The sequence below is a fragment of the Tupaia chinensis genome, unplaced genomic scaffold, assembly GCF_000334495.1.
Source record: "Tupaia chinensis unplaced genomic scaffold, TupChi_1.0 Scaffold148049_1, whole genome shotgun sequence".
NCBI lineage: Eukaryota > Metazoa > Chordata > Mammalia > Scandentia > Tupaiidae > Tupaia > Tupaia belangeri.
In genome coordinates, this window is record NW_006207899.1 from 1,146,925 (window position 1) to 1,154,493 (window position 7,569).

The 7,569-nt window shown below is 38.5% G+C and overlaps 1 long non-coding RNA gene across 1 annotated transcript; it reads left to right on the top strand.

The window, feature by feature from the left end:
* Nucleotides 1-2,795: 2,795 nt before the first annotated feature.
* LOC102485484 (uncharacterized) lies at nt 2,796-5,185 on the top strand. Its single transcript, XR_337614.1, has 3 exons — nt 2,796-2,941; nt 3,042-3,124; nt 4,910-5,185. It is a non-coding gene; the product is annotated as an uncharacterized LOC102485484 (long non-coding RNA).
* Nucleotides 5,186-7,569: the final 2,384 nt, after the last annotated feature.

Sequence of the window (7,569 nt, forward strand, 5' to 3'; positions counted from 1 at the left end):
AGCATTTGTGGTCTCTGAATACATTCTCTTGTTGAAGTGTTTTTTTTTTTTTTTTCCCCTGCCTTTGCTTAAGGTGTCCTTTACCCTAATAATCTTTTCCACTCATTTATATTTTTTAAATTCTTGTGTGCCACATAGTGATATTAGGAGTGAATTCAGTAGAGGGTAGAGGACTGAGAACTAATTTTTTAAAAATAATTATTAATTTAATTTAATTTATTTATTTACTTGTCTTTTAATTTGACCAGAGACAGACAAAGTAAGAGGGAAAGCAAGAAAGCAAACTGTCTGGTCCAGGAGTCAAACTGCGGTTAGCCATGTGGGAGTTTAGTCCCTTAACCACCATGCCACCTGCCAGTCCCCTATATGATTTTTTAAAAAATTGAGTATAAACAGCAAAAATCCTAGGTGATTTTCCCCAGAATCTCAGAAGTCCTTGAAGATGTGCAGTGAGATAAATTTATAGATCTCTTTATAAGGAGTTGATGTACTCAAAAATGTGGGATAAAAGGCCTACAGATCTGGAGACATGCAGCCCCAGAAAATTTCTGAAATATATGGAAATTACTTTCAAGATATTTTGATTTTTCCTTTCTCCTTTTGGCCTGTTTTCTTTTTTTTTTTTTTTTTTTGTCCATCTTCCAAATGCAGTTAAAATTGTTCAGAGTTCTAGTGTTATGCTTAAATCAGCTGTCTTTATAAAAATCAACACAGTAAAAAATCCTTCTTATTTCTTGGTTCTCTTTGATAATTATACAAACAACTAATTCTTATGTTGTGATTACCATGTGTCAGAAACTGTTTTAGAAGGAATATATATTTTATATAATGTATATATATTATATATATTATATATACATATTAATTTCATAATACACATTATGACTATTTTATATGTATACATTATATACTCCCACGTGCCAACCGTGGCTCGAGTCCTGGACCTGGCACCTTGCTTTCTCACTTTCCCTCTCTAAATAAATTAACTTTCTTACTGATGTTGGGGGAAAAACATATTTATTTAGAGAATTACATCTGGTATTTGTATTTTAGAAAAGATCCTTGAGTTAGGGAAGAGAAAAATAGTTACCATGAAAATATAGAAGTACTGGGATCAGCAGGCTGTGTGGTGGTTAAGTTGCTGGACGCTCCCACGTGGCCAACCATGGTTCGAGTCCTGGACCTGGTGGCTTGCTGTCTCACTTTCTCTCTCTTTGTGTGTCTCTCTCTGGTCAAATTAAAATAAATGAATGAATAAATAAATAAAACTAAGTAAATAATTCTTTATGAAAAAATATAGAAGTGCTTATAGTTAACATGAAGGAGGACCATGACAGTAGTCCCAGGCAAGGAGAGTATGATCGTTCAAATAAACAATGAGAACAAGATATATGAAAATAAATTTACAGTAAGAAATGTTAAGCCATCTTGGGAAGACAAGTCACCTATTTTAGAAAGAGTCACTTATTTCATTTATATTGAAGAGAAAATAGATCCAAAGTAAAAAGTAATGAATGGAATGGGACTATTCCATCCCATATTATCTCTTACTATGTTAGGAAGTAAACAGACAAAATGAAATTAACCCTCGAGACTCAATGCCCTGGTGGGTTTCTTAGAATTTTGAAAAAAGATAGACCATATGGTAAGAAGTGCCTCTGTGACAACATAGGCTCAGATACAATTTCAAGGATTATAAATCCTCTTGTTTCATCTCATAATTTGATGACCAGCTGGCACTGGGAAGTATAACATTGCATGTTTAAGTGCCTATGGGTTTTTAATATCTTCCTTAGTAGCATCCGGATTAGACCCCCGGAAAACAGAACATGGCACCACTCCAGGATGATCATTAATCTGCCTCAGTAGGGCAGTCTTCCCACATGGGGGCCCATCCATAATGCTCTGATGTAGTGATCTGTCACACCATATGGGGGAAGACGAAACAAGAGATTGAGCAACACAGGGACACAGAGAACTTGGAATCCTGGCAAAAAAGGAAAAGAAGGAAGGAAGCATCACATATCATCTGTCCACGTAGCCGAGCAGGGGTCAAGTAATTAATTACATGCCCATTGCCAGGTCTTACAGTGTGTTGTCCAGCCGTGGAGGGGAAAGAGAGAATCAGCAGGGAGAGTAAATCAGAGTTTCTGGAGAGTTACCAAATTAAATATCCTTTCTGTGGTGTCTTTCAGGGACAGTTGTATGTGAGAGAACAAGGTTTCTGGAGGGTCCTGGCATGCTATGTACACATGTCTGCTCCTGTGGCAAGGTACAGCCAAGAGGGCCTAGGAGAGATAGGGCATAAAACCGTGAGTATGACCTACAGTCCTTTTTTCTAATAGTTCATGAATGCTATGCTCTTTTCCAGTCCAGTTTTCGGCCATGCTTTGCCCCACCTTTTGTGGAAGACAAACAAGCTACTATAGTTGGTCATATTTGTGTGCTCTTTATGGCTTGGACCTACCTGGGAGAGGAAGTGATAAGTGGTTGAATAGGTAGTTCCACCATTGGTTGGTGGGTAGGATGGATGAATGAATAAATGCATGCAGAGCAACACTTTTCATAACCAGACAGCTAGTTAGTTCAAAGACTGGTGATAATTAGCGTGTTTATCTTCTGGAAACAGTGTCATAGAAGGTGGAATTCAGTGGTAGCAGAAGAGGTGTGTATGGGGGGGAGACGTATAAAAAAGAAAAAAAGACTCTGTTGGGGAAATTGTTGTGACTTATTTAAATCTGAACTTTTCTCATGTATTCTGTTTTTCCATGGTATTTCAGTTAGTTAGATGGTTTTCCATTAACTTTGAACGTTTTAAATAAGCAACCGAAAGCACATTTGAATGCAAGTTTCAGGATGCATAGATCAACAGATGTTAAGAAACTCAAACTGGGAAATTGTTGCAACCACGTGGAATAGCCGGTATGATAACCTTCTCAAGGTAAGACTGGACTAAGGTCAGCTCAGCTGCAGAAAGAATAAAAGAGTTCGGTGACTGAAGAGAAGAATGGGAGAACAACTTTTTTTTTTTAACCTTCCAGGGGAAGGAGCTCACTCAGCAGGCCAGGATCCCGGGGCTCTGGGAGGGCAATTGCATTATGCAGGCATGGACAACAAACAGGAAGTGAGTGCAAACAGACCCTCTCCTCAACATAAACACACACAGACTTAACCCATGGCTGAACTTCTGCCCTTGGGTGACCAGCACCATTAGGACACAGGTCAAAAGGTTGCAGTGTGACAGAAAATGGAGCCTCATTGAATGAAAGAGAAAATGAAAAATTCTTTTGTTTGCCTCACTCAGTGGTTTGTATAGCTACTGTGATGTCATAATGGAGTCCAGAGTGGGAAAGAGAAGTCCCTGATTTATCATGATTGGGAAAGGCAATTGGAAATTCAGATAAGCATTGAAGGAAAAACATGGAAGACCAGCACAACATAAAAAGAGTCTACTCTTAAGGGACAGGATAGAAGTGATCGGTCATTGAGTATAGCAAAAACATCAGAAAATTTATGTTCCCATTATGTATAGGATGGAAGAAATACAGATGCAGATACACAGCTGGCTGGGTGACTCTCCTCCCCTAACTCATCACCTCTCCAAATCAACCGTATTACAGTAGGATAGGAAAAAGTGTTGCATTCTGAAAGCTGTCTAATCTGTGAGATCATTCAATAACATTAAATATGTGTGTGTTTTGTGTGTGTGTCTATATATATGTATATATATAAGAACAATAAATATATATACACACATATATATTAATATATGCACACATACATAAACACACACATATGTGTGTATATATGTTTTGTGTGTATGTATATATACACACACACACGCAAATCATATATAGAGAGAGGTGTATATATATATATATATATATATAACTCACCTGGCACATTGTTTTACCTCATGGGCAAGTGTAAGAACTGGAGTTTTCCAGCTGTGTTTGGTTATTTTCACTCGTTTGAGCTCTGAGCATATTTGCAAATTCTGGTTAATTCTATTACTTCCAAAATGTTTCTTTTGAGGGTAAAAAATAGTAATTATTTAAATAAGGATACTCTAAAGACTAGCTAGGGGCCAGCAGGTGATGTGGAGGTTAAGGCAATTGGATCCCACATGACTTACTTTGCCATTTGAGTCTTGGACCGGGTGGCCAGAAACGCATACCATGCACGTGTACATGCATGCCTAAAATCCTGAGAGGAGAATGGAGAAAGGATTGTAGTGTGGCCATCCCCCTTGGGGTGGACTCCTCACTTTCCTCCTGTCTCTCTCTGTCTCTGTCTCTCTCTGATGAGTGCATGCAGCCTATAGTGAAAACTAAAAACAGACAAAAAAAAAAAAAAAAAAAAGGCTAGCCAATGTTTTAATTCAGTCTATCATTCTACCGGTATAGATAACATCTTTAAAAAGATTAGATTACATTGTTTTTCTGTGTTTGTTAGATTCCCAAATGTCTGGTTTTATTCTGGAACCTCTATATTTTTGTGTGTTTGTTTTTTCAACTTATAATTTTGATTTACATGTAGCAGTTGTACAAATTTATGGAATACAATGTGGTTTTTCAAAATATGTGTACATTTTGTAACAGTAAATTTGGAGCAATAAACACATCCACCATCTCCAATATTTATCAATACTTAGTGTATATTGTAGATCCATTTTTCTATTTGATACATACATTAAATTGTCTCAGTTGTGTGCCTTTTGAGAAACTGGATTTTAGTTATACATATTTTCCTTTAGTATCTGAGCCACTAGTGAGCTACTACTTTTCAAAATGAATTTTATATTCAAAAGAATCAACCAAGTTTGGGGGAACTCATGCTATGATTACATTTTTAATGCAGTTTTTAACAACCTGCCCTCAGAACATTCTTAATTTTTTTTGTCTCTTAGGGTATCCCCCTTGTAAAATCACCACAAGCCTTCAGAAATAAGGCTTTAGTTCCTTACAAAGCTGTGCAGACGTGAAACCCTCCTGGGAGATTGATGAGTCCTATTAACCTTGTTGCATAGATGGAAACTCAGAAACAAAGTGACTCCGAGGATTAAGAGGAAGTCAATGTCAGCACCAGGATTAGAATTCACACTTGCCTGGTTTCTCAGCCCACGACCAGCTCCCCCATGGATCCCAGCTTTGTCTTCCTCCCCAAGTGAGGGGGCAGGGTGATTCCAAGCGTTGAAAGAATCCTGTTATCCTCAGGCTTTCGCCTTGCAGGAAGGTTCTCCCTTTTAATAAATTATGGGGCTGGGAAGTAACTTTGAGGTGATTTATTCTAATCTCCTTAGTTTATAATTGAGGAAAAAGGCATTAAAATGCTCAAAACAGAGTAAGAATGCCCTGAGCTCAGCAATATAATAGGGAGGCAAATTGATGTGGTGAAAAGTACTGGGTAGGAGAGGATTTGGAGTCCTGGGTTTGAAGCCTGGCTTTGCTTCTCATTGAGCCTCAGTTTCTTGTCTGAAAAATATAGAAAACAATTTCACCGTTAGTGTTTTACAAAGATTGAATATGCAAATACATGCTATGTTGTAGACACCTCTTAAATGTTACATTTTCATCTTCTTTTGCATTGTAGTAACATAATTTCTTTATATGAAAGGACAATACTGAAATGTGCCCACGTAAGGGTTTAATCCCAAATCAATGGGATTTTATAGGATTTTGATCTCTGAATTTTGTTGAATCCAGTGTCAAGAATGAAGACTTTGGGGACTAGCAGGTGGTGTGGTGGGTAAGGTGCTGGACACTCCCATGTGATCAACCAGGGTTCAAGTCCTGAATCTGGTGGCTTACTTTCTCACTTCCTCTCTTTCTCACTGTTACCCTCTGTCTCTCTCTGGTCAAACTAACTAACTAACTAACTAACTAACTAAATAAATAAATAAAAATTATTTATGAAAAAAAAAAAAATGAAGGCTTCAATGCAGCCCTAAGCAGTTTGTGCAGTGAGCTCAGAGATGCCAGGACTCTCAGTAGGGTTTTTCTCCCAGTTAGGATTTGAAGAGTCCCCACACAGGGAGAATAGGGAGCTGAGTAGGGAGATAGTCTTGAGTAAAGACCATGTTGAATGTTGACATTTTGGGAGGTGCTGCTATATGGATGAGGGCTGATGCAGATTCCTGAGTGTTTTGTCTTCAGACTGATAGCCAAATGCTTCTTATCTCTTACTGCCCCACACTCTTCCAAGGGAACATCTGCTTTTTGTAGTAAGACTAGAATGCTCTTTGTCCTCTAAGAAATCACTAAGCATACTTTACCTTACATCCTTCAGAACAGGATTAGCAATTAATCTATGAATCTAAAAAGGAGGGTAAAAATCCCCTCTTATGCTTGAATTCTGAGCTGGGAGTTTTAGGCCCAAATCCTTGAGAGGCTGGCTGAAGCAGGCAGGGGGGCACAGAAAGAGACCTCTGCCAGCTAAGAAGAGTTGCCAGGCCTTCTACCTTTTGGAGGGGCTCCAACCTAATACAGTGAAATGGTTCAAAACAAGAATATGCTCCAGAAGGGAGTTTAGAAAGGATTGGGAAAATCTTTTTAAAGAAAATAATCTCACCACATAATGGGATTGTTCTAATAACAATGATTGAACATCTACTAAGTACTGAGCCATTTTGCTGTGGCTTCACATACAATGTCTCATTTAATCTGCACAACTCTGTGGGAGAAGTTTTGTTATCGTTGCTATTTTGTAGAACTGTGTTGCAGGAACACTAAATACGGTGCTCAAGTCTCAGATTTTATAACTGCATAGTGAGATTTAAACCTAGCAGGATTTGTCTTGAGTCTGAGCTCTTGACTGCCATATCTTACCACCTGTTCTGTGAATCTCAATTTAAGAAACCTCAAGCATTTTCCTTTATTCCCCTCATCTCATTTTCCAGCACCTAGGAACTCTCTTCCACTGACCCAAGAGAGATCTGCTTCTCTGCCTTCTCCTTGCTCTGCCCTCAAAGACAGCAGCATACAGTCTACACAGTCATCACAATGTGCATTTGACTGCCGGGTGAAAGCTTATTCACCTGGTTGGTGATTCGGTGTGAACTGGGCTAGAGAATGGAAGATGAATCATTTTCTTGGGAGCACCAGACTATGGATTTGGGAGTTTATAAATGAGTATGCTATACAATGTCTTCTATATCTGATCTTGGAGTAAAAGAGAGGGAGGTTAACTGCTGAGTGTGTTCTCCAGATGTACAGGAGAATAGAATATTCCCATTTGGCTCTGAAGGCCATTTTTTTGTGCTCTCCCCATGGGATTCAAAGCACTATTGCCTCAACTATAAAAGTTTCCGATACCAGGGGCTGGCAGGTGGTGTAGTGATTAAGGGCACTGGACTCCCACACGGCTAATGACAGTTCAAGTCCCGGACCTGACAGCTTGCTTTCTCCCCCTGCCCCCCACCAGCCACTCTGCCCCTCTCTGGTCAAATTTAAATAAATAAATAAAGTGAAAGAAATAGTTCTGTAAAAATATTTATTTAATTTTATTTACTTATTCATTTATATAATCTGACTATATATATATATGTGTGTGTGTGTGTGTGTGTGTGTA